Genomic DNA, 25,515 nt, shown 5'->3' with positions numbered 1-25,515 from the left:
CACTCCCAACCTTCCGCCGCAATTTGAAAACGCACCTCTTCAGACTCCATCTTAGCCCACAGCACTTGCCGTAGTACATGCCCTGGACTCGACCTCCTACAGGCGTATGCACATTCTCAACTTATGTAACTTAAATAGCACTTTATGTAGACTAACTAAGTTAGTTAGTCTAACTTATGTAGACTAACTAACTACTATAACTAGACATAGCACTCTATAGTGTATACACATAGTTTCCTTAGATAGATATTCCACTATTAGGTTCTTAAGCTTACATAGGATTCATGATGACTTTTTTATGTTTTGATGTATTACCATGTTTTTTGTTCTTGCTTATTGTAAATCGCTCTGGATTAAGAGCGTCTGCTAAATTCCTAAATTGTAAATTGACACAACACAAAATTGGTCTGAATTGCATGTGGAGTAACATTTGCAAAGTGATGTGTTTCATAGTCAACCATTGTCTTGTCTTTGATCTAAAAGCCCTGGTAGTCAGTGCCTTGCTCAAGGACACTTTAACCTAACATGTACAGATTATTGCATGGATACAAATCTGTGTATATCACTGTGCTTTGAGTCTGAACTTCCAACTTGAACCTAATAATATCATTACTGCTGTGGTCTTCTGTATTATGTAGTATATGTACCGCACCATAGCCTTAGTATTTGTGCTTGTAGTTCACCCATCCAGTGAAGTGTGTCTTGGACCAGTGCCCTGCATGACTGCATCTCACCACCTGTCTACAGCCTCTGTCTCTATAACCTGGAGCAGGTGTGGGTGGGAGGGGGGGTCGACGTTCTGACACGTTGGCTGTTTTGAGGATTTGAACATTATGATCTTCTGTAGTATGTGTTCTGTAGTCATCCTGAAACAGAGAGGTCAGATGTATTCCAGAGAGCAGTCCCAGTAATCCACACATTAGTCATTCACGTCTCATCCATCTAGTACTATCTACACAGCAATGCTGCATACGAACACAAACCTGTCACACACAACAGCCACCGATATAAACATTATACAGACAACGCAATACACTTTCCATTACATTGCACATTCATTCTTTCTTGCCTACAGCACAAGTCACGTTGCACTGCTGTGGAACAGTACCTATTATTTAAGACATACAAGCATGCACGTGCACGCACGCACGCACGCACGCACGCACACACACACACACACACACACACACACACACACACACACACACACACACACACACACACACACACACACACACACACACACACACACACACACACACACACACACACACACACACACACACACACACACACACACACACACACACACACACTTCTCGAGCACATACTGTCCTGTAGTGCTTAGTGGTCCAGGGGTTGAATTGCTGGCTGACACTGCACTTTTGACTCCATTGGTGAAACGTGTACACATGTGTCTCCGAGGGGTGCGTGAACTCACTCCTAATTACATTAACATTATTTTAAACAATATGGACAGCAACCCTGCTGTTGGTCCCATGACCAGAAGCTCACAGATTCAATCCTGATGTGTCCTTGAAAACCAATGCCAACTGGTGACCCCCTGCGGCAGGCACTGCACAGATGCAGAGAGGTGAACTGTGACTTGAAGTAATGATTTATTTCGTTCCTTTTCGGGCTATTTTCATTCCATTAATTATGTGAGTTAGCCCAGAGGCTGCAAGCGTTCATTATTTCACCAGACAAGGGAGAAAAATTAGAACAGGATTTAACCGCTGCAACAATGAGACCACACAACTGTAATGCTTTCCTTTTTTTTTTGCTTTAATTCATTGTTACATGTGTGTTTTGACAGAGTTTTACCACCCGTAGACCTTGACCGTAGACTCTCCTCTCCCGCCTTCGTCTCCCTCACCCGCTTTCTGTCTCAATAAGAAATAGGTGGAAAGTGGACTCAAATTAAATAATTGTATGATAACCACAAGAACTAACAATGATAATATTAACCTGAGTCATGGAATGGATAGAGGCTTGGATCATCAGGTTGTGAATGTCTCTGACAACTGTTACACTGTAAACTAAATTAATTCTTTCACCTCATTGTTTTTCGAAAACGACACAAGACAAGTCTGGCTTCATGATATCTATGACCACTTCCTATGTTCCTCCCTGATTCATGTTTCATTCCTTGGAATTAATATCTGTTGCTAAGCAATATTAGCCAAAACTCTGCCCATTGGTTAGAGTTCTTATTTTTGCCTGGCAACATTAGGTAATTGAACAGTCTATGAAGAAGAAGCACTGTGGGGAGTAGGCTTTGGGAGTAGTGACTAAGGTCTTCCTTTGTACATGGAAGCAAAGACAATGGATACTGTAATAGTTCCATAACATAAATGGTTCTTGTGAATTTGTCTTCAAATGTTACTATAACTGGACAGTTATTGAATAATACATCGAAGAATAGCTTGCAGAGCAGTCACATTACTGAATCCTGACTGCCACACAGGGCCAGTCCTGAGTGGGTTCCTGAGGGTCCCTCAGCAAAATCTGTTAATACAGCATCACAGTCGTTTTAACCATTTTATCCATTTATACATTGGCTATTCAACGTATACATTTGTCAAATATCACTATGTTAATATATATTTCGTTAAACGTTTGAATTGGCAGGGACACTGATGAGACCGTCTCATCGATAACCGTGGGTTCTCAGAATCAGTGCAGCCAGGCTGCTTTTGGGAACCTGTGTCAAATGTGTGATCGTTATCTCCTTCATATCATTGGTTCTGGTTTGTAATCACATTTCCCATTTCAATTGACCGACTTGTGTGTCATATTTTGGCCCATTGTGTCCACGTCGTGTCGGGCTTCTTAATCCTATGATATGGATACGCTGGATCAGCCACAGTCATGCTGTCAAGTCTCTGGATAAGAGACATAATGATGTAAATTGTACAATATGCATGGTCCTATTAACAGTCTATAAACACTATGGATTAATGTTGTACATAATAATTAGAGACAATCTTAACTGAACTATAACAGGAAATATTTATTTGAAATTAAAATGTACAACCCTAACCCAAAAAAACGAAATGGTAATTAAAAGAGTTATGTTCCCTTTGTAGGCTATTACAACAATACACATCTTCAAATTAGCTAAATGTTTCTTTATTATGTCCCACATACATACAAACATAGTATGTAATTAAAACATATAGCAATTGAATTGCGCTCAATTGAATCGTAAATCAACTACACCTCACTGATTGACCTGAAGCACTATTCTGAATGCATTGGCGTAACTCTAGTGTAGTTCTGAAATCACCCAGTAGGTGTCAGCATAAGTCAACATTTGTTTTGGAGTGACTCGTGGGGGTTTCTTCTAATATTATTACGTTAGATTCAATTTGATTAGTTCCAAATATTTCATTCACCAAAAAATACTCCAACGTGATGACATATCCACTGTCATCACGCAGCAAAAACAGATCTGCTCTCAAAAACGTCCCATCTAAACTATATATTAAATTTAAAAAAATATTTGTTTGAATGTGGAAGAGTTGCTGCATTGTTCTGCAATCGACTTAAGAGTGCTAACAACAAGTGTTACAAGACAATGAACATGCTTGTGTTTATTTTATGCCTATTGTTTTTTATTATCAATGCTATTGTTTGACCATATTATTTATATTTTCTTTTTTGGGGGGCAATTTCACTATATTAACAGTTCTGCTTTGAGCTGAATTCCACGAAGGCAAAGTTGAAATAACTTCACGAGTTCACATACATACAGTAACCAGTACTAATGCGTGATGTGGTTGTGGATTCAAAGTCTAGATTGGTCAATGTTTGAACAATGATTAATCATGATCAATAAAAATGTAAGTAGTAGCATTTAGACACTATTATGCCACATCAGTTATGATATGTGACTAATTACCATGCAACATATGATAAAATAAATACACCGCAGATTCAAATGCTGTACATTGAGCAGGGACATGCATGCATGCATGCGTGCGTGCGTGTGTGCAACATGCATGCACTTCTCCCTACCCTCCCATGTGCGGTGCCAGTGCTCGCCACATACATGTGACCGGTTAAACTTTTCTGTACATCCTCACGTCACCTGGATATGGGAAACAAAATTGGCATCCTATGCAAATATATGCTGACGTAAAAGATCATGTGGTTTTTGTCGTAGATCCCCCCTATGAGCAACGAGGAGGCTGTTTTTTTTGTTTTTTTTCTCCCTACTGTTGTCTTTAGGTTAGCTATGCTAGAATCTTTACTGTACCCAGCGCTAGCTATATGCGCCTCAACCACCACCACACACACCACTACTACACTTATGATCTGGGAATAATAAACCAAACTTCCAAGCCTGGCTGTCACACCGGCGCGATCCCACAGCACACACACAGGTAAGACAACGTATGGAACTTCCTATTTTTTGACTCGCGGCGGGGAATTTTGGACCAAAGTAACCGCAAAAAAGTGAAGTTAATAGCGATTGTTTTGCAGACTAGCCGCTGCTGTGCTGTCCAGCCCAGGCATCGAGGCAAGGCAGGCAGGCAGACAGCTTTGTGCTGCTGCTGCTAGCGACGTCCATCCATCAGTCAATGTGGGAATCACCTTGTTATCTTCAACTAAAATCTAAAAAAAAAAAAAAAAAAAAAACTACAAATAACAGTTTACTTATTGGAGATCCACTTGTCGTGCAAGAAGAAGAATCAGCAGGAGCCGAACAGACGTGATTTTCCCTTATTATTTTTTTCTCAGTCCCGGTTGTCTGTCAGACAAGTGAATGTCTGGATTTTTGGGGGCAACTTTTTTTTTCTCCCGTTCCTCCGGTGAGGTGAAAGTACACATGTATTTAGCCCCGTGGCGCTAACATTAGCCTGGTGGTTAGCCTCCGTGCTAATGATGGGTTGTAGTATAGCCTTTTTCTGCTAAGCTAAAAGTCAGTGCATCATATTAGCCTTTCTCCCCCCCTCTCTCTCTCTCCCTCTCTCGCTCTCTCTCTCCCCACACGAAACGTGGCTGCTGCCCGTCCTCTCTCTCTCGCTCTCTCCACGCTCTCTCTCTCTGGATGTTTATGCTTGTCGGGAAATGCCTGCTTGTCCCGGACTTGGCGTTATTATTAGAACCATTAATAATTATTGGCAGCTTAGAATAAATAAATGTCAGCCCTTCGGCTTGATAGACAGCGTAGCAGCAGCAGAGCACTAGCAGACAGACAGTTTGGTGTGTTTATGGTGTATGTGTGTGTTGTGGTGGTTCAAGCAGGGCTATGCTAGCAGCCAGTCTGGCTGCTGCTTGCTGGGTCATCTGAGGTGACGCCGCCTTCAACGGTAAAGGCTGAACTACAGCTCCGTGGTACGGCGGTATCGCGGAACAAATCTACGAGCGATCAATAGCAAGCTTATAGCTTGTATATCTATTGACTTTTTTTTGGCGGACGACACTTGATCGAGCGTTTTTTTGGACCAAAACAACATGAATACTTAATTAAGTAAATACTTAATACTTAATGAAAATACTTGTAACGGTGAAAAGTGTCGATATGATAGTGGTCGCTTTTTCTTTTTGGGTTGAGTAAACATTGTTTTAATCAGAACGAGAGAAAAGGAGAGTGAGGTGTGTGTGTGTGTGTGCATTGTGCAAGCCATGCATATGCGGTTCATAACCAGTGAGACTAGACAAACTGCATGGCCATGGCATGGATTGGCATATTTCGGTGTTTTGGTTCGGGCGTGTAGTAAAAGTACAAAATAATATTTTATTAAATTAATTAAAATATTTTGCATGTAGACAGTGCTGCCTATAATCAAACGTTTTGTACACAATCACATATTTTGATTTTATTATATTTGATCATATATGCCGTGTGATTTTTGTGTCATATATCATGTTAACATAATTTACACATTTCACCCTTTTGAGACAGTTGGTATTTGGCAGGGATCATGATGATGAGACTCCCTGCTGGGTCCTCCAAATCGGTGCAGCCAGGCTGCTTTAGGGAAGTGTGTCAAATGTGTGATCGTTATCTCCTTCATATCATTGGTTCTGGTTTGTAATCACATTTCCTATTTCAATTGACCGACTTGTGTCATATTTTGTCCCATTGTGTCCACGTCGTGTCGGGCTTCTTAATCCCATGATATGGATGCGCCGGATCAGCCACAGTCATTCTGTCAGTCTCTGAAACACTCGCATGCTGGCTATTTCTCTCTCTCTCTCTCTCTCTCTCTCTCTCTCTCTCTCTCTCACACACACAAACTTTGGTGGTTGCAGTACCTGATCTGTCAACTGCCCCTAAAGCCTTAGTGGGCTTTTATCACACCACTTTAGACCGTTCACATTTATTGCGTTTATTGCTGAAATAGGAGCCACCTTCCTTCATTGTATTATTTATGTCCAGTGGAAATGGATCCTGCACTAGGTCTTTTTCTTCTGTGCACAATGGCACTCTGTCAGGAGATTTATGTCAGGCTATATGAATTTGAACCAACCGATACATAAAAAATACATGACAGTTAAATTACGTGTGTGTGTGTGTGTGTGTGTGTGTGTGTGTGTGTGTGTGTGTGTGTGTGTGTGTGTGTGTGTGTGTGTGTGTGTGTGTGTGTGTGTGTGTGTGTGTGTGTGTGTGTGTGTGTGTGTGTGTGTGTGTGTGTGTGTGTGTGTGTGTGTGTGTGTGTGTGTGTGTGTGTGGACCAAGAGAGTGTGATAAAGCAAGTGTGAGATAGAGAGAGTAAGCCAGTGTCAAGGGCAATCAAACACTAATATACACTTGAGACACTGCCCACTTTGAACACTGCATTAGATTGTATCTCTCATCTTATGATCTCTGTCAAGCAGGGTCTCCTATCCCTTTCACCACTGAATCAGGTGGCTTCTCCCAAGGCAATTTAGTGTTTCTTAGGTGAATTTCCGAAATGCCATTCGTGTAAAACAAAAATATATATATCACACTTAAGTAAATTGAGGGGCGCTCTTATCATCATACATCATCACATTCCGTGCTCAGCCAATCAAATCATCACATTCCGTGGAACACACATACAGACACACACAGCTGGGCATAAAGAAAATAAATCACGTCTCGTCCCCTCATTAGCCTGTTTTACACACATTTGATTCATTGTATGTGTGTGTGTGTGTGTGTGTGTGTGTGTGTGTGTGTGTGTGTATATATATATATATAGTAGCTGTAGTTATTTGTAAATTGTAATTTACAAAGAACTAACTAACTTTAACTGCCGGTGTGCAAGAAATCAAAGCTTATTTTGCTGTTGCACTTGAAATCACCTGGACAGCCACGGATGCAAAATATGGGATGATATAATAAAGCCTAATTTGTATACTCCATCGCATGATGCTGGTGATCATGTGACACGTCGTTGTTAGCTTGAAAATCGGTTATTGTCGGTAAGCAACACTGTCGTACTGCGGCGTACTAGTCTTAAGTCTTGATTAGGAGGGGAGAGAAAATTATGCAAATACACTCTGGGTTTTTATTCTATTAATTTATTTAGTCTTCTAAAACTAAATGAATCCCCCACTTGCCTTGACAACAGCTTGTCCTGTATGCTGGCATACTGTTGAAACAAAGTGACATGAAGTGAGGAGAGGGGCATCTGGTCGTCAGAGACAGGGTTAAGTGCATTTGTCATTGTGCCTTTTATCCCTCCTCTTATTGCTCTCTGAAGCCTCACTCGTGTAAAATACCTGGCCTTAAATTTACTCACAAACAAGGGAATACCAGCACTATCACCACGTAATAATACAGTCATTATATTATAGAAACATAAAAATAGTCACAGCATTGCAATTTTACCTTAATTGCATAGTTGTAGCCCATTTATTTTTCACGACAGAGTGAAAACAGAATGTATTAGGACTGCATCTTCTCTCTGTGAAATCGGCTGATCAGTACAATAAAGCTCTGATCGGAAAAATATACTCAGTCAGCAAGGGCAAAATATATAAAATCTCTGCATTTCTCTAGTGCCTCTCATGCGCACACACACACACACACACAGAGGGGGAGAACCGGGAGACAGATGTCTTTTTAAACCACATTCCTATATTGACAAAAAACTCTTCATTCTCGTGGTTAAGTGCAAAGACACTTGCATCACATTCCTCCCTACAGTTGTACACATTCATGTGGGAGTTGCCCAGTATAGCCCGAGTCCTCTATGGGTGTTACTGTGCAGCTGCGACAGGGCAGTAAGGAGCACTGCTCAAGGGCGTGTTGACAGGTGTGGTTGTTGAGGCAACAGCATTTCTCATGTACTTTTACCCAGATGGTTCAGGGATTCAAACCGGTCTTGTCTAACCTCTAAACCAAACCTAGTCACGCTGTGATCCACAGACTGAGGTACCTTTGGCCCAGGACCCACTAAGAATATATTCTCATTACGGTTTGTAAAAAGGGAAATGACAAACATTTCTCTATGTATAATTTTTAATCAACACAGCTTTTTTAGGCAACAGCAAATTACTATTTAAATGTTACGTTCAGTTTATACAAAGAGACTGTAACTATACATGCCAATAATTAACATTCAGAATGGTAAGGTACTGTCAATATCTTGCGTCACAGAGAGCGAATACAATTTGTATTTCAATTAAGAAATTAATCACAGCTTTCATTTAAATGATGTCAAGCATAAACAGTACTCTCTGGAAAAAGTATGCTTGTCATTCTCTTCATAAAAGAAATGCATGGCAATGAGGCCATCATCCCGTGGCCTACTTGGCACCCTGCTGTGACAGACTCATAGCGTGCCACCTACAGTTTGGAAACCACTGCCTGCATTTAAAGTAATCAACAAACTGTATACTATAAACTGGTCACACATTGGCCAAATTGTCAAATAATATAAGAAGAGGCAATAATAATAATAAAAAGCTGATCTACAAGTTTACAACGCCTCATGTTGTGTAATGCCTCAACTCCTACATTCCAAGTGAATGTCAGGGTGGGGGTCCCCAGTTTTTGGGGTCATGGCCTGAAAAGGTTGAGAACCATTGTGTGTGTGGTATACTGTATGATGTAACATGGGCTTAACTTCACTATCAGTCAGTTCATAAAGTTGTCTTTCTCCGTAATGCAGCAAAACTTTTAAACCTTTGTCATATAATCCGAGCCATTAGGGAATAATTGAGGGTGAATGCACGGTGAATGTCATCTGGCAGAAGGAAGAAGCAGCACCATTTCTATTTTAAATTGATACATTCGACCTCAGCCCTACAGTAGTTCCATGATCTAAATTTAGGAATCTGAGGTATTACAGTAAGAACACTGTATTTTGTTGCACACAGCGTGATGAAGAATCTGTTTCTTCACGTCCCGTTGTTTCGTCACATGTCCCTATATTTCTTCATATGGCCCTTTTTAGGACACACACAAGCCTGTGTTACACATGGTTACATGCGTTTGGCGGGATACAGAGAGGACACTGTAACCTTGTAGTTTTTCTGCATAGTGCAGGAGAGATGTACAGGTATATACACTATTGTTTATATACTGTTGCTCAGTTCTGTATTGACGGTGCTTCTTATTGCTTAATTTCTTGCCTTCTATTGCTGTATCCTTCTCTGTACTTGTAACTCTTAACTGCTGTGCTGCCTCTGGGCGACTGAAATTCCCCAATAAAGGTATCTATATATTGTTCTGCACCATAAATAGTCAATCCAAACATCGCATAGCAGTGCAACGCATTGTGAGCTGTTTTTTTTGTGACACTGGTGCTGCATGTGCATCATAATTCACAACACCAGTAGTAAAGTAGACTTTTGGCTGCAGCATGAATTGAACCTGTGACATTGTGTTTCCAGCCTATAGAGACAGGAGGAGGACACCATGACACCTTTGTTGTTTAGTTGCAGTTGAACGTCTGACCCATGTACTATACTGTGAACCTGACTGTACTCTACACTGTGTTCTCTCTAGTCTACACTGTAAAGAAGATTCTCGGGTATAGTGCAGTCAGGATTACAAATTTTAAGTCGACTATTAATTGTCAGACAAATAATTGCAATTAACCCTGTGTTTCTGTGTTTTTGCCATTGAACATATGAATTAAAGTTACATTTCTGTTTTACTTTTAGGCTTCGTAAAAAAAAATACTGCACCGGGCAGATATGACAAATAACTGAAGTGTGTGTGTGTGTGTGTGTGTGTGTGTGTGTGTGTGTGTGTGTGTGTGTGTGTGTGTGTGTGTGTGTGTGTGTGTGTGTGTGTGTGTGTGTGTGTGTGTGTGTGTGTGTGTGTGTGTGTGTGTGTGTGTGATGCCTGCCTTAACCTGGAGGTATAGCGTAGGTGGAGGCTCGCCTGGCTCAGTGTCAGTCAAAGCTGTGCCTCCCTGCACTAGTAGTACAGTATGTGTTGCTGTATACTGTGACCTAATGTACTACAAGCCTTGTTTGTATTTAGTCAAAGTGTCACAGACCCCTGCATCTCACCAGCTGCCTACAGCATCTGCCTCTGTAACTTGGAGCAGTGTGTTGTACAGTTACCTACCTGCCTAAAGCATCCAACTTTGTAACGTGGAGCAAGAACACTACCTCATGTCTTTATGTACACTACTACACTACTACTACTACACTACTTCATGTCTTTATGTATGTAAATTGTCTTGTTCTTTGTGTTATGTCAAATGTGTGTATATGTGTTCTGCATACTTGGCTGCTGTGTCGCAAGACAAATTTCAGTGTGAACTGACAAAGTACTATATCATATATATATATATATATATATATATATATATATATATATATATATATATATATATATATATATATATATATATATGTCTACAGCCTCTGTCTGTCGTTATATCCACTTGTGGCGAGCGATTTTAACCTACTGTGTGACCTTTTGTAGCATGAGCTCCTGTCTCTCTCTCTCTCTCTCTCTCTTTCTCTGTGTCTATCTACCCGTAAGACGTCCTGAGGGCGAGAAGCGACCTCGCCCTTAACGGCGAGGTCGCATGCACGCATCCGCCTGGGTGGCGGCAGACTGCTGTGCGAGTGTAGAGGGTTCAGAAATAGCCTCTATTGTAGTTTTGCACTAAAACATACACCCCCCATTTTTTAAGATTTTTTAGAACTATTCTAACATTGACACTTTTCTATGAGATGCCACATCTTATTAGACTTCCTAGTCAATAGATGGCGCTCATGCGCTTCTGTGAATCATAGAGGAACTGCCTATAGTCTCGGTCCCGCACATGCGCAGTCAGTAATAAACCGCTGCAGACCGAGCTACGCAACACTAAAGAATGCGTCCCATTCCTCGTTTTTCACAGGTATAAATATGATATCTAAACATTCCTAATGATGTTGAAACTACTGTGAACTGTCAGTGACATGTTTAGTAACGTTTTGAGTGTACTTGAAGTGAGTTTGGACCAGTAGTTTTATTGTTTTGATTGAGTTGAATAATGGCTGCTGCCAGGTAGTTAGCCAGGTGGTTTTACACTGTGTTACAACACAGACAGCACACGTGGTGCGCATGCGCACGCACGTGCGTGCGTGCGTGCGTGCGTGCGTGTCGGGATGAAAACGTGTTCTTTTGAATGTATTATTGATTGTTATGATGATAAATGCAATCTGAGTGTTCTGACAGGAAATGTATTATTGTTATGATAAATGGAATCTGAGTGTTCTGACTACAGTATTAAGTTTGCATGTTGAGAGTAAGAATACAGATTGATATTTTGTCAAAAGGGTTATAAAGTGCACAATGCTTTATTTTTGGTTTTATGAAGGATACAGTTCATTTTTGATTTATTTGGTTTATTGTCTTTTGTATTTTTGGAGCTATTGTGAATTAAGATGTCTGTTGTTATTATTTTATTACTGAATGTTGATACATTGAGTGAGTAATAAACCGCTGCAGACCGAGCTACGCAACACTAAAGAATGTGTCCCATTCCTCGTTTTTCACAGATCCACAGCGCATTCAAGCCTGTGTATCGCTTGTGCCGACCCAGACTCCCCTAGGTCTGAGGCCGGTAACAATTGGGGGCTCGTCCGGGATACAGCGCCACCTAGCTGGGAAAGTGGGAACTGCCACGGAGAGAACCTGTGTCTAAAGCTTCAGGGAAGGCTGCATTGCTGTGCGTCATCCAGAGAGTAGAGACCACGGGCGCTAAAGATGGCTACTACCACAACCCCACGAAGGATGCTGATATTCACGATCCAAAAGAGACTCTTAGCCTTGAGTACCAGTCAGCTACAGACTGTCGCCAGTGCTGTTGATGAATACAGAGAAGCTGAGGAGCTTGCGGCTTTGAGTGAACCAGAACTGTTTGATTTGATTGTCGACTACCTGAAAGGTGACAAGTTGAAAGAAATGGAGGATGAAGGCATGTCACAAATCCTTCCCCTCAACGACATGATCGATGACATGTTCCGACTCCTGGATGGAAGAGGTACTGTGGAAGGAGCGGACGTGAGAAGAGTGGTTGAGACTGCACCTCTCCAGACAGAAGATGCAGCGACTCAACAGACCAGTTCAACTACAGCGACCATGGACAGTCACCTGCTGTCCCCACCCAGGGAAAGCGACATTCACGCACCTCCACCGACTATGGACAGAGACACTAGCACACCAACCAGGAACCTTGCCACTACATCGCCAGCCAGATCCATCACCAACAGTGCAGGTGGTGCCCCTCCTGGCCGTGCCAGTCCGTCCTCCAGTAGTGGTGAGCAGGTGGTGAGATTGACTGATGTAGCTGCTCTGTTTCCACGCAGAGAGTTTAAACTTTATGGTGGACAGATTTCTGACACAGGGTCTGAAATGTCATTCAGTAGCCTTTGTAAACAGATGGATGAAGGGTTACATGAAGGGTTTAGTGAGTCAGAGGTTATCCGCACTGTGCTTAAGATCACTAAACCTGGTACATTCAGAGAAATGTTAACTAACAAAGATGACCTTACTATGAGTGAGTTAAAACGGTTTCTCCGTTCCCATATCAGAGACAAAAACAGCACTGAGCTTTTTCAGGAGCTTAGTACTGCCAGACAGCAAGACAAAGAGGGCCCACAGCAGTTTTTGTATAGAATCATGGGTCTAAAACAGAGAGTTGTTTTTGAGTCACAACAGCCAGGTGCAGATTTTTGTTATGACAGAAAGCTTGTTCAGGGTACATTCCTTCACACACTCTACCAAGGGTTGAATGAAAAAAATAACCATGTCAGATGTGATCTCAAACCTTTCCTCACAGACTTGCAGGTTAATGATGACCTTCTCCTAGAACAGATCACTAAGTCCACCAGTGAGGAGGCAGAGAGGTTAAGACGCCTTGGTACTGTGATTAAACCCCGACCAGTGACTGTAAGTACAGCTCAGACTGAGCAGACTGACCAGACTAAACAGACCCAAGTTGACTCTGAATTACAGGCTAACCGTGCTGCCATTCTAGAACTGACCGCACAAGTGTCCTCACTGACCAAACATTTTGCCCAGGTTGTCAAAACCACAGAATCTACGACTCCTGTGAACCCAGATCCACCCCCGAACCGACCCTCAATTCGACCCCAAACAGCTGAGACCAGGGGCCGATGTCAGGACTGTGTGCAAAAGAACATTAAACATTGTCCTCACTGTTTCATATGTGGTCAGGAAGGACATAGAGCCGTTGGCTGTCTGCAGAGAAAGGCACCGGGAAACGAGAGGAGGTCACCGGTCTGAGGCTGCCAGTGACCGTCGCCAGTAACAAGTCTCCAGTACAGGTTAACTCAGTTGAAACAGTAAACCCAGGAAAACCAACTACTCAGTGCCAGCCAACACCAAGAAAACGTGTAGCACAACTAATTGGCAAGCGATGTATGGTCTCATGTGCAATCAATGGGGTCCCTATCCAAATGCTGCTCGACTCAGGAGCCCAAGTGACTATGGTGGGGAGAGCGTGGGTAGAGGAAGCATTGCCTAGTGTCAAAATACAGCCACTCTCATCCCTATTCACAGATAAACCCCTCAAAATATCTGCAGCAAATGGCACGGCGGTTCCCTTTGATGGATGGGCTTACGTTGACTTACAGATACACAGTGAGAACCATGGACATGCTGACATACAGGTGCCCATACTAATCAGTCAGAACTGTGTTAACTGTCCCCTGTTAGGTAGCAATGTCATTGCAGAGATGATCAAAGAGAACAAAGAACAGGTGGATCTGACTGCAATACTGAAGGAAGCCATGAGTGTCAGTGAAAGCACAGTGGAAACCCTTATTTCTGTTCTCCAGATGCTGCCCCCTGATGAAACACCTCCTCAGTACACTGTGCGAGTTGGGAAGAAAGGACTAACTATCCCTTCTGGTCAAATATGTGAGGTGAAGTGCAGAGTCAGAGCATGGCCCCGTGGCGGAACAATGCTATTTGAGCCGAGCCCAGAGAACAACTGCCCTGAGGGTTTAGACCCCTTTCCCACTTTAGTAGATGTCCCCAATGGCACATCTAAAACCGCCAAAATCCCTATTCAGAATTTCACTAAGCATGACATCTATCTGTCACAGAGAACCATTTTAGGCACACTAGAGGAAATTACTGAGGCCAAACCCATTAACCACTCCTCCAACAACCCAAAGCCCATAAACCGTTCCACTGTTCAAACCTGCTCCGCTCTGACTCCAGATAAATGGCACCCACCTATTGAATTGTCACACCTCGAAGAGGAGGAACAAGAGATAGCCAGAGACATGTTATACGACGAGTCAGATGCCTTTGCAAAGGATGACTGACATAGGTTGCATCCCAAACCTGCAACTCAAAATTAAGCTAAATGATGAGACACCAGTCCAAAAACGCTACAATGCAATCCCGAAACCCCTGTACAGAGAGGTAAAAGAGTATGTGCAGAACCTGCTTGACCATGGCTGGATAAGAAAGTCCACTTCACCTTACTCATCCCCCGTGGTTTGTGTCCGAAAAAAAGATAAGAGCTTGCGTCTATGCATTGACTTCAGGGAGTTAAACCGCAAAACTGTCCCTGACCGTCATCCGCTCCCACGCATTCAAGACCTGCTGGATAACCTGGGAGGCTACTCCTGGTTCTCAATACTCGACCAAGGCAGCGCATACCACCAGGGCTTTGTTGATGAGAGTTCCAGGCACCTGACCGCTTTTAGTACTCCTTGGGGATTATATGAGTGGCTTCGCCTACCCTTTGGCCTTACCAACGCCCCAGCGGCCTTTCAAAGATGTATGGAGGGTGTCTTCGATGGCATGAGGGATGAATGCTGTTCTCCCTATTTGGACGACGTTCTTTGTTTTTCTAAATCATTCCAAGACCACGTGGAGGACCTGAGGCGAGTGCTCCGCCGCCTGCGAGAGCATGGCATCAAGTTACGTCCAAAGAAATGTGAGCTGTTCAGACGAGAAGTGAGATACATCGGACGCCTAGTGACAAGTGAAGGTGTCCAGATAGACCCTAAAGACCTGGAAGCAGTGCTGCAGCAAAAAGAGAGAGAGCCAAAGAATGTGGGAGAAGTCAGAAGTCTGTTAGGTTTCCTAGGCTATTACAGATCCTACATACAGGACTTTTCCAGGATTGCACGGCCACTATTCAAGCTTGCAGAGGGTCCCAGTCTGCCCAACCAGAGACCCGTTAAAGATAACAACAACATTGCACACAAAAGAAAAGTCACAAAGTCTGGCCAGCTCCCCTCTAATACACCTGTCCAGTGGACCCCCGAACACAGTGCTGTCGTCTCTCGCCTCGTAGACATGTTGACCAATCCACCCATTTTAGCCTACCCAGATTGTAATTTGCCCTTTGTGTTAAATACTGACGCATCCAATGAAGGTCTGGGGGCTGTGCTCTATCAGCAGCAGGGGGGGAAACTCCGCGTCATCGCTTATGGATCCAGAACACTCACGCCTGCAGAAAAGAATTACCATCTCCATTCTGGCAAGCTCGAGTTTCTGGCTTTGAAGTGGGCCATCTGCGATAAATTCCGGGATTATCTCTACTATGCACCCACGTTCACAGTGTACACAGACAATAACCCCCTTACTTATGTGTTGAGCACAGCCAAACTCAATGCCGTCGGACATCGCTGGGTGGGTGAGTTGGCAGATTTCCACTTCACCATAAAATACAGGCCAGGCAAAGCGAATGCTGACGCAGACACACTGTCACGGTACCCAGTAAAGCTTCATGGTCACATAGGGGAGTACACTGAAACTCTGCCCCCAGATGTAGTTTCCACCATATGGCAGGGGAACAAAGCAGTGGCGGAGAAGGATGTGCCATGGATGGCTGCACTGCAACTCTCTTCTGGTGGTGACGACGATCCCCCTGTGACAATCCCCACTATCACCCCAGAAAACATCAGAGCTGCCCAAAAGGAGGATGCATCAATCTCTGAGGTGATGACATTGAAGAGGAGGGGATGGAACCCCAATGACAAAGACAAAAGACAAATGCCACAAGAGACAAGGAGACTAGTACATGAATGGAACAGACTAAAACTGGACAAAGGAATTCTATACAGGCAAGCAGGAAAATGGAAACAGCTCGTTCTCCCCAGTAAACTGAAGTCTACTGTGCTCAAACACCTGCATGACGACATGGGTCATGTCGGGGCTGACAAAGTTATCCACCTGGCAAGGCAAAGGTTCTATTGGCCATTCATGCAACGTGAAATAGAACATTATGTCATCCGCCAGTGCTCCTGTATTAAGCAGAAACGACCCACCATCCCAGAAAAAGCACCCATGGGTTCAATCACGACCAGTGCCCCATTTGAGCTTATTTCTATTGATTACCTCCACCTAGAGCCAAGTAAAGGAGGCTTTGAGTACATTTTAGTCCTGGTAGATCACTTCACCCGCTTCGCACAAGCCTACCCGACTAAGAATAAGTCGGGCAAAACAGCAGCTGAGAAAATCTTCAGTGATTTTATCCCACGTTTCTCTTACCCTGAAAAGTTACACCATGATCAGGGACGGGAATTCGAGAACAATCTATTCCAGCGACTCCAACAGCTGTCTGGCATTTCCCATTCTCGAACCACCCCATACCACCCGCAGGGGAACCCGGTGGAACGCCTGAATAGAACACTGTTACAGATGCTCCGCACTCTCCAAGAGGAAAGAAAAGCTGAGTGGAAAGACCACTTGCCCCACATCGTCCATGCGTACAACTGTACGAGACATGAAGCAACTGGCTATTCGCCATTCTTTCTCCTCTATGGAAGATCCCCACGTTTGCCCATTGACTTAGTCTTTAATCTGAGAACGGAGGAAGATGTGTCGAGTCGACAGGAGTTTGCACAGAAATGGGCTTCTCGGATGCAGGAGGCTTACAGGATCGCCTCGGAGAATAGCCAGAAGAGCTCTGCAAAAGGAAAAAAATACTACGACCGTGGTGTTAAAGGGATTGCACTTCAGCCAGGAGATCGTGTGCTTGTCAGGAACCTGTCCGAGAGAGGTGGACCTGGCAAACTCCGTGCTTACTGGGAGGAGAAGGTTCACAGAGTCATTGAACGGGTGGGAGACGGGCCTGTGTACAAAGTTCAAGCAGAAAAGGGAGAACGAACTATCCGCGTTCTGCACCGTAACCTCCTGTTATCTGTAAATGACTTGCCATTCGAACAAGATGAGCAACCCTGTCATGCGCAAAAGAAACAGAGAAAACAGAGAGACAAACAGACTAACAACAGAGAAGCAGCTGAGCAGGAATCGGATGATTCTGCTGAAGAGGAAGGATATTCCTACAACCTCCGACCGTTACCTGTGTACACAAGGAGGACAGTCAGACATCAGGCGCCTCAACCTGAACCACACAGTCATCTCAGAGCTGTAGCACCAGAATTCCAACCTCTAAGACAAACAGAACCAGATGATATGCATCAGCAGGAGGAAGCTGTTCCAGTTGTTGTACCAGCATCAGCACAAGCACCAACACCAGCTGACACGCTGCCTGCTGAGAATGTCCAGGAACAACCTGTGATGGATGACAACGAGGGTGATACAGGTCCAGGGGTGCCAGAGGATATGGTTGAACCTGACATAGAGCCACGAGGTGGAGAGGAACTGCCCGCGAGGAGGTCCACCCGGACTGTAAAACCCAGAGACAGATTCACATATGAACATTTCGGACAGCCGTCATACCAGAATTGGAGGCCCGAAGCAAACGCCATGTTCACATGTGTACCTTACCCCATGACCCCTTACCCAGTCCTGCCCCAAACCTACTACTACCCTACCCCAACTGAATGGACTTATTAGATTTAGGACAGAGGACTTACATATGATTTGACTGACATTCACTGACTTGACAGACTTTGACTAACTCCAATGAACCTCACTAGACACTACACAGACTAGACTGATGGCCTTTTTCCTGACTAACTTGACTACTTATTGTTGTTTAGTTCTAGATGTCAGGAGACATCTCTTAAAGCAGGGGAGAGTGTAGAGGGTTCAGAAATAGCCTCTATTGTAGTTTTGCACTAAAACATACACCCCCCATTTTTAAAGATTTTTTAGAACTATTCTAACATTGACACTTTTCTATGAGATGCCACATCTTATTAGACTTCCTAGTCAATAGATGGCGCTCATGCGCTTCTGTGAATCATAGAGGAACTGCCTATAGTCTCGGTCCCGCACATGCGCAGTCAGTAATAAACCGCTGCAGACCGAGCTACGCAACACTAAAGAATGCGTCCCATTCCTCGTTTTTCACAGGTATAAATATGATATCTAAACATTCCTAATGATGTTGAAACTACTGTGAACTGTCAGTGACATGTTTAGTAACGTTTTGAGTGTACTTGAAGTGAGTTTGGACCAGTAGTTTTATTGTTTTGATTGAGTTGAATAATGGCTGCTGCCAGGTAGTTAGCCAGGTGGTTTTACACTGTGTTACAACACAGACAGCACACGTGGTGCGCATGCGCACGCACGTGCGTGCGTGCGTGCGTGCGTGCGTGTCGGGATGAAAACGTGTTCTTTTGAATGTATTATTGATTGTTATGATGATAAATGCAATCTGAGTGTTCTGACAGGAAATGTATTATTGTTATGATAAATGGAATCTGAGTGTTCTGACTACAGTATTAAGTTTGCATGTTGAGAGTAAGAATACAGATTGATATTTTGTCAAAAGGGTTATAAAGTGCACAATGCTTTATTTTTGGTTTTATGAAGGATACAGTTCATTTTTGATTTATTTGGTTTATTGTCTTTTGTATTTTTGGAGCTATTGTGAATTAAGATGTCTGTTGTTATTATTTTATTACTGAATGTTGATACATTGAGTGAGTAATAAACCGCTGCAGACCGAGCTACGCAACACTAAAGAATGTGTCCCATTCCTCGTTTTTCACAGATCCACAGCGCATTCAAGCCTGTGTATCGCTTGTGCCGACCCAGACTCCCCTAGGTCTGAGGCCGGTAACACGAGCACTGGTGTTTTGGCATGGGGAGTCAAATCAACAAATGGAATGAATTATGTACTGGCCATATATTGAGCGTGACTTGAGTGTACAGGGTGATGAGGGCCCAGGTAGGGCCAGGCCTTAATTTTCAGGCCTGTTGAGAACTCTAGTGTTCGCCGGCTGCCGTGCGCGGCTGCACTAATATGTGGCCATATATGGTGGCGTGACGTGTCAAGAGGCGTGCTATCACGAGGCGTTACCATATGGAGGCGTGATGTCATGAGGAGTCAGGAGTGACCACATATGGAGGCGTGATGTCACGAGGCGTGACCATATATGGAGAAGTGACCGACCGACCGACGGGAAATGCAGGTTTTCATAGTAAACTGCGCAATTACAATTTAGGAATTGTAATTGGATGCCATGCCAAAGATGCCAGGTCTCTAAATGACCTGGCATCTGTCTACATAACATGCCATCTCTTTAGATAGACCTCTCTATCTCTCTCTCTCTCTCGTGTCTTGCTCCCTGCCTCCCTGCCTCTGCAGTCCTCGTGTGGTTTAAACAGAGGGGTCAGAGGAGTGCAGAGAGCAGTCACAGTACAGCACACATTACTCATACATACTGTCCCTCCTCTCTGCACCAATACTTGTAGAAACCCACACTCTTTCACACACGCTGCATCATCGTAACCAGAATGTCACCGGTGTGAATCCCCCACTCATGGATGAATCAGGGAATTAACTGCATAAATACGTGTATTAAACAAAATTCATGGCTCAATAAATGGAGGCAATTACCACAAGACAGACGGATGGGTACTAGGGTATATTATATATTGGCCACTTTCAACCTGACGACTAAGTCTAAAATGGCTCGAAGTAGTTCAAATAGCCGTGTGCATACTGTGTTGGCGTAATGGCCATATTCTAAGAATATGGGTCACAGTTTGTCCTGCGTTGAGGCCTGTTTGGAGTTGACAGACCCTTTTTAGCTCTCCGTTATTCTACAGAGAATGGTAGGAGATGACAGACCCATCAGAGCACAGCACACATTTGTCATAGTGACCTCTTTCCCTCCCTCTCCATCTCTCTCACTCTTTCTCTCACACACACACACACACACACACACACACACCATGCATGCACTCCTTGTGCATGCGGGAGCTCAAATGTGTGCCTTTGCACTTGGGAGTGCACAAATGTCAGTGTGCGTGCGCCCACGCGTTTCGGTGTGTGTGTGTGAATGTGCGTGCGTGTCTATTGTCGCGAGCGCATGCAGTGCTCGAGCGGGTTAACCGTGCGTGTGAGCTCTGGTCTCATTAATATTTGAATAAAGTTCCTTCACCTCAGGTACTTCTGGGTTCAGTCTGTGGTCAGCGTGAGCTCAGAATAAAATGATCAGATTCACATTCAAATGCAGCGGTGTTCTTTCATACCAAGGCTGCTGATATCCTTTCACTTCGGTTGGAAACCAGAGCAGGAAGTGGATTCTCTTCAAAAGTGAAGAGATCTTATCCTTTTACCATATGAAAGGGCCTTTTCGTCCCATAAATAACGAGTGTTTTATGATTTAAACTGTTATAGGAATTTCAGTTTCATTCTGGGCTACATGAACATAATTCCAAGTGAAGGATTCCAGTCATGCTACTAATTACTTTTTTCTTTGTCTAAGGTTCTCCTCATTGTCTCTTTGTATGTAGTTAGTGCAGAGGAAAAGACCAGAGCCTACTGTACTTTTATTCCTATAACATGTTCTTATGTTGCTTTGTCGGACAGTTGAGTTAGTAGACAGACGGACGGCAGAGGAAAGAGAAGAAGAGAGCAGAGGGTGGTTATAAACTTGGAAAATGATAGTACAGTACAGTGACATTTTTATTACCTTTACCGCTTTACTACTTAAGGCTTCTCCATTTTATTGGTTAGTGGAGAGAGACAGGAAAGTTTGAGAAACTTTGAAAAGAATAGCTGAATGTGATCATGACTGTCTGCATTTTACTTCGGCATTTCATGTGGGCGAAAAATTCCATGTTTTGGTCAAATGTAGGCTAGGCATAAACCAGGGGACTTTATTGAGCGTTTTGTGGTACAGACTCCTTTTGCCATGCTGCTGGCTTGACTCATTGGTGGGCCAGGAAAACCAACTTTGTTTTTGCCCACCTGGCACAGTGGTGGGTGGAATGCAAATTGCAAATCCACCAGCTGTGTTCACTGGATTCTTAAGGCTCCTCCTCACCAACCAAGATAAATCTTTCAAAGTAAAAAATGAATAGGGCCCAGAGACAACGCCCGCTTGTCTGGCTCATGCGCCTATGCTGTGCATACAAAACATCAACATCAACCTTCCCGACAGTGAAGCTGTACGCCTCCTTTTGCACTATTCATGTCTCGGTTGTTCCCACTGTAACCTGTCTGCCTTCCCTCACCCGTGTCTGGCCTGTGCTAGACTGTAAGTAGAATTGTAGAGGGAATATCATTTGTTGTTTGTGTAAATGTTGTTTAATGTAACCGGCGCGATTTAACAAAACTTTACAAAAGTTAACCCGTTAAAGGGAAACTTCACCCTTTTTGCCAAAAAATATGTTAATAACTAGAAGATTTAGAACGCTTTCCTGAGGGTCTTCATGTGTGGTTTTAGATATTTTAGATTTTAGCAGTGAGCCCACTGGTCTCAATTTCTCCCTGGCCTGGACTACATGTTGTCTCTGAGACACTGGGCTCACTACTAAGATATCTAAAACCGTGTCCCTTTTAAGGCCTGAGGCCGATTAAAAAGAAAATGTCTTCTGTTTTCTGAAAAACCTATGTTGCTTTGCTATATCAGTGGTGGGTGATCAAAAACCTTTTAATGTCAAGGACCCCTAAAATTATATGTATTTGGCCACGGACCTCCTTCTCTAAATATCTTGTTCCAGGGACCCCCAGATGTAAAGATTTGAGTTTAAAATGTTCGCTTTAAAAATTAAATGTATATATTCAAATATTTGCATGATTTTTCTAAAAAACTTGAATAACCAAACCAATGGCAACGCTAAAATCTATAGTGACTTTAGATTTTAGGCTTTCCTAGTTTCAATGGGTTAAAGTGAGGGATATGCAGCAGCAAGTATAATATATCGGATTCCATGTGTTTGTGTGTGTGGGCAGATTCTCTCTGGGAGAGAATGACTAGGGTGCTGTCCCCCCTCATTTCCCTGGTGAGTCTGTCGTGGATTCTTTAGTGGAGCATGCAGTGCGCAGCGCGCTCTCTGTCTCCTAAGTGTGCAGACTAGTTTATTTTATTCCCGTATGTTCGACTAGACTGGGTCAGCCGCAAATGCCACGAATAACTGCCACATCACGTAAAGGAATTTAATTTACACTTGTTTCAGTGTAACGCAAGCGTTATTGGCCTCATATGCTCTGAGAGAGAGGCTGAGCTCTCTTGCAGAAGTCTGTCCGTGCTAGAGAGAGAGGGGAACAAGTAATGCTGGAAAAAACAGCCACACGGTTTTAGTTTACACTACAGTGTTTGAATTCTGACCGGCGGCCACCATAACCCATTAAAGACCTGAGGCCGATTCCATACAAAAGCCATTGTCTTCTTAATCAGCAGTTCTCAGTTTTTTTTTTCTTTCTATTTTTGCGTATGGACGCAGACCCGCCAGTCATCTGAAAATATTGCCAGGGAGACCCCGAGAAAGAAAATATGTGCATGCGGGAGTGCGTGCGACGTGCGTGCATTCAGTTTTTTTTGTTCTTTTTTCTTTTTCCCAAAGAAGTTCCCACAGCTCCAGTATTGCTCACCTATTGAACTTGCCAGGCACCAGCTCAGGAATGTAACACATTTAACAGCTGGTATGTGGCCGCTGAAGAACTTTGCGCCAAAAACACAAAACAAGAAGGGCAGAGCCCCACAGGCACGCCCCTGGGAGACAGCCGCCTCGCCTGATAGGCTGGCCTATCACCGCAGGGCTGACAGAGCCTCTTTAGTTTCCCCCGATTGGTCGCTTTAGCTTTGAATCTCTGCTGCCCAACGCTGTGTGTGTGTGTGTGTGTGTGTGTGTGTGTGTGTGTGTGTGTGTGTGTGTGTGTGTGTGTGTGTGTGTGTGTGTGTGTGTGTGTGTGTGTGTGTGTGTGTGTGTGTGTGTGTGTGTGTGTGTGTGTGTGTGTGTGTGTGTGTGTGACTGATGCAAAGTGGCAGGGCTATCTGAGTCTTGTTGTGTAAAATAACAAAGGAGGCTCTTATCTCATAACAATATTATTCCTGATACCTAGACATGTTTAATCAAACCCTATATATGTAATTGCACACTGAATGTTCGCCTACATTTGTCAAATGTTCACATATTATTTTAGCCGAATGTTTTCGTCTATTTATGACATGCCCAGAATAGGGACGCTAGGGTTCATGTGGTTAACCCATTTTGGCCTGAGATCAGATTCTAAAAATGTCTGTTTGAAAATGACAGTTTTCTGTCGTTCTTCGTTTTTTCAATGATAGCCGACCTACAAGCTCATAGCGCGCCACTGCTATTTTTCAATAGCTAAAGCATAACATAATGCTAACACCAAAAGGGGTTCCTGCCCAAAATGGGTTAAAGCTGACACACAGCTGTATTGATTAATATTTGTTGCATGGCACTCTTAAAATCACTCAGTATTTACAACATGCTTCACTGGCCGTGAAGAACTTAAAAACCATCACCAAGAATGAATACCAGTACTGTTTCAGTCATAAAAAGCAAAAAAAAAACAATGCTGCGTATAAAAAGCAATGACCCAGCAAATATGGCTATTATAGTGCCATCAGTGGCGCTGTGCAGTATCGAATTAGAGCCAAGCTTTTTACATAGTACTATAAATAGCCACCGCCTCGTTTTACAGGCCAAAAGAGATGTATGGTTGGTACACTGTATCCGTTTAGATGAAACATGAAGCATCCTGGAGGTGAGGAGGAGCACTTGGTGCAGTATACTGTAGCAGCCCAGATACAGATATATTGATAGTCAACAAAAGCAGGCATGGGATCAGAATACATAATTATACACACAATCACATCTCGGTGAAAGCAGCTGACAAATGCTTGTGTATAAAACAAAACGAATGACAAACATTTTAGTCAAGAAGTCAAAGATGGAACATGAGGTCAGAATGGTAGCTGTCCGTGTTTTTCCAGTTTTTGTGTAGTGCAACAACGCTAGATCAACGAGGTGTGTTCCTTATGCTGTAGGTATGTGGCAGACATGCTCTCAGGAGCTTACAGACCAGTGTGGTTTACGAGTGTGTGTGTGTGTGTGTGTGTGTGTGTGTGTGTTGGTTGTAAAATCCAACCAAACGCAATTTTCGTGCTCTGACAGACCCAGCCAGCCAGGGACGGACACACACAGCTCCTTAATGGAGTGGTTGCACCACTCAAAAAATAATCTAGGACAGTGGGGTCCAGGGACTCTCAGGATTCCTAACTAATGGACCCTTGCAGTAAGTGCAGAGTTGCGGGTCCTTTAGGTTCCATTTCTTTTGTACAGTGTTAGAAAATATGTCATTTTTTTGGGTGAACTATTCCTTTAACTTCTCATGCACGTCTTTCCAACAAGGCCCAACCTACAGCCTCGATTCACTGTCCAATCTCCACTGCCAAGTTCTGCCCAACAATTCATGCACCTTTCTTTCTTTCTTTCTTTCTTTCTTTCTATCAGAGCCAGGCTAATCCATTCATCTGCATCTGATTTGAATTTCCTGCTTGCATAATTCCTGGTTAATGGGGAACTGCTCAGCGCGGCTGCAGCTGCTTTGCCTTTCCTGCCTGGCAATCGCACCGACCGCCGATGCTGCCAAGAGAAGGAGAGTGAGAGAGTGAGAGAGGGAAAAAAAGTGCAAGTCATGTGGTGAAAAAAAGAAAGAAAAACCGGAGTATAAACAATGCGAGGTCTCCCAAGGATAGGGGGGTGTGGGTGGGGAGGGGTCTAGTAAATGGGGGGGGGATTCCTCTTTTCCATTTGCTCTGTATGTGTAGACATGTGGCAGAAATGAATGCATACATGCTTAGGCTCGTACACACCACAAATGTAAACACCCCCCCCCCCCCCTTTTCACCAAAGCCAAAATGAGCATGTGCGGTGATGGTGATAATTATTTTTACTCTCTCTCTGTCTTT

General features: G+C 43.5%; 1 protein-coding gene across 4 annotated transcripts in view; it reads left to right on the top strand.

The window, feature by feature from the left end:
• The window catches only part of LOC306938381 (zinc fingers and homeoboxes protein 2-like), a 143,566-nt gene that overhangs the window by 5,073 nt on the left and 112,978 nt on the right, over positions 1 to 25,515 (top strand). For 2 of the 4 annotated variants that reach the window (XR_013791718.1, XM_079522542.1), the window contains exon 1: positions 4,186 to 4,388. The exons of 1 other annotated variant lie outside the window; for it this stretch is intronic. The gene's annotated coding sequence lies outside the window, so the exon portion shown is untranslated. Of the gene's footprint in view, positions 1 to 4,185; positions 4,818 to 25,515 lie in introns of those variants that run through there. One more of the 4 variants, XM_079522543.1, reaches the window with a different exon arrangement.

This window comes from Electrona antarctica, assembly GCF_951216825.1.
Source record: "Electrona antarctica genome assembly, chromosome: 15".
In the NCBI taxonomy this organism is placed as follows: Eukaryota; Metazoa; Chordata; class Actinopteri; order Myctophiformes; family Myctophidae; genus Electrona; species Electrona antarctica.
The sequence above is the reverse complement of the archived record's forward strand: the minus strand, read 5'-3'. Positions and strand labels throughout refer to the sequence as shown.